The 2,422-nt window shown below is 49.3% G+C and overlaps 1 long non-coding RNA gene across 1 annotated transcript; it reads right to left on the bottom strand.

Moving 5' to 3' along the window:
• Nucleotides 1–479: 479 nt before the first annotated feature.
• On the bottom strand, nucleotides 480–2,104 carry LOC146382818 (uncharacterized). The gene is made up of 3 exons (XR_014800676.1): nucleotides 1,792–2,104; nucleotides 1,550–1,720; nucleotides 480–1,470 (listed from the first exon to the last, which is right to left on the bottom strand). It is a non-coding gene; the product is annotated as an uncharacterized LOC146382818 (long non-coding RNA).
• Between the last annotated feature and the right edge of the window lie 318 nt (nucleotides 2,105–2,422).

Raw genomic sequence — 2,422 nt, 5'->3', positions numbered from 1 at the left:
ATTTATGCATCAGAGTAATCAAAATGAGAGGAAGGAGGTTGGGAGCAGAGCGGATGGCCTTCAGTGGAATATTCTCGGCTGCTGATTAGAGAAGCCCTGCTAATGAGATTCACTGACAGACTAATACGGAGAACAGCATGCCCCCTGCTGCGGCTGTCTGTGTCGTCCCTTTCTCTCAGTCCCCATCTTCGGCTCGTATTTTGCTCTTTTTCTCAGTTTCTTCCTCTTTGCTTGTCACGTCCTCACAGAGGGAATCGCGTTTTCACTGGACTGGGACAGCAGGGGATCCGTCTGTTTACCACCAAGTTCTTTAATGATCCCAGTTGAGGAGTTCTACCTTTAACAGCACATGATTCTCACAGTCCTCCTGTCTTCTTCAGGAAGGAGAGACAGGAAGACTGTTCTTAGCAGCCCACCACACGCACACATGCACACTTATGCACAAAGTACCTTGGGATTTGGGTACGGGTGGAGCCATATGAAAGGCAGGCAGAAAGCAGCTGGGGCACATTAACAGGAGTAATGACAAACGGGCGATTGCTGTTGGTTTTCTCATATATAAGCAGTAAACTGAAGCTCTCAGGTACTGTCACTCAAAGGAGTAACCCAGTATGTGTCTTTTAGATGTATGTGCTTGTGTACACTTCATATGCAGCCACATGCTAAGAGGTCCATCTCAGGGCTCAGTGGAAAACTGTGCAGAGGAGGAGGGAGAGCCAGCTGTTTTAGCTCAGTAAGCTGAAAGATGAGTTCATGGGGAGAACATCTGAGGCTTTCAGCTCTGTTGACCCCCGAAGAAAGTCTTAATCCAGACATTTTGTGTGCATATATGTGTACAGTGAACACTGAAGATGAAACTATTGTTCAGGTGCTTTGGGTCCAATAAACTGTGATCTAATTGCCATTTTGCCATAACGATACTTCAAAACAAAAATAATAAGCCAGATGTGGAAACAGACACAAATGCGTTGGTAATGCCTGTGGCTGTGAGTGAGAGAGTCCGATAGAGAGGGTGAAACGGGGTCTTAAGGAAACAGTTGAGAGTGTGATTGTGCCAGACAAAAGTGTTCCCTATTAAGCAGAAGCGTGTCTGTGTGCGTAGGCTAACAGCTTTCACTACAAAAAAAGTCAAGCTGGAGTTAATGGCCTTCCTCGCATCTCACGATTCCCATTTTCTGTTGGCCCAGCAGCTGCAGCCTCAGTGTTGTGACAAACACTGTCACGGCCCAGCGGCACGAGGGAACAGGGATGGACACAGGTGCAGAAACCAACCCGGAAGCGAGACGGTAAGAGAACAAAGGATTTATTTCCGCCCACAAGTAAACACAAGCAAAAACAAAACGACTCCACCACACTAGTGGCGCGTAGGATAATCTAAGATAACTAAGGGTGACCTAGACACCTCTAGGAGGTAGCTGAACAGCTGAGGCAGCGGGGAGGTGGAAACAGGACTATGAAGGGGCCGGGGCACTGTAATGAGAGGAGATCACGGTCAGTGGGATACAGCAGACAATCAACGATCCTCCACAGTTAAACTGAGTTGCCTTACTGGGTTTCAGGTGGAGGGGACAGGTGGGGCGGAAGGCCCAGATGCGGTCGAGACGTGGGGAGGCAGGCAAGTGAGTGGTGGGCCGGCAGGCAGCGTCGTATCAGCAGCAGGCGGCCCAGGTCCAGGAGAGCGGGAATGAGGGAGACAAGACCTCCACTCCAGGTGCTACCTCTGAGAACAAGAAGAACAGGTAAGTCATCACACGGGTTCTGAACAGAGCAATAATGCTCCACTTGACTAACATGGGGATAGCAGGTACTCAGGCGATGAACGGTTGAGAGCGCAGGTCTGATATACTGCCGGAATAATTGCTCACAGGTGGTCAGCCAGGGAGGAGCAACCGAACTCCGCCTAAAGGAGGAGGAGCCGCTGTTGGAGACCTGCAGGTACCCACCCAGACCATGACAAACGGAGAGAATTTAGCAGAGGTCAGATGGAGGGATGACTCGCAGGGTGCGAGTGCCCTCTGGTCGCATCGCTTACCTTCCCCCAGCTGAGGAAAAACAAATTCTCTAAACCACAAGCAAACATCCAAAGATCCCCCCACCCCCACCACACACACACACACACACACACACACACACACACACACACACACACACACACTGTACTGCTGCAGAGTCTGTGGTCAACCTCAATGCCTGTATATAAAAGATGGACACAGTCACAATGACTACTGTCTCTGAATTTTGACCCCTCAGCATTAGCATTTTTGGCCCCCGTCATGTTGTCTTTTTTCTTTTTTTAGGAGCCAAAAATGACCATATTTACACAAGCGGGTGTAAGTTTCATTCATCAAATCTGGAGCACAAACCTGACTGAGCTGCACCAAACAAGAGGCCATAACAGTTTCGGATATGACAGCAAAATCCA

Source organism: Perissodus microlepis, chromosome 7 (genome assembly GCF_051167445.1).
Source record: "Perissodus microlepis isolate ML-2025 ecotype Zambia chromosome 7, ASM5116744v1, whole genome shotgun sequence".
In the NCBI taxonomy this organism is placed as follows: domain Eukaryota; kingdom Metazoa; phylum Chordata; class Actinopteri; order Cichliformes; family Cichlidae; genus Perissodus; species Perissodus microlepis.
Note: the sequence above shows the minus strand (reverse complement) of the source record. Positions and strands in the feature narration are given on the sequence as shown.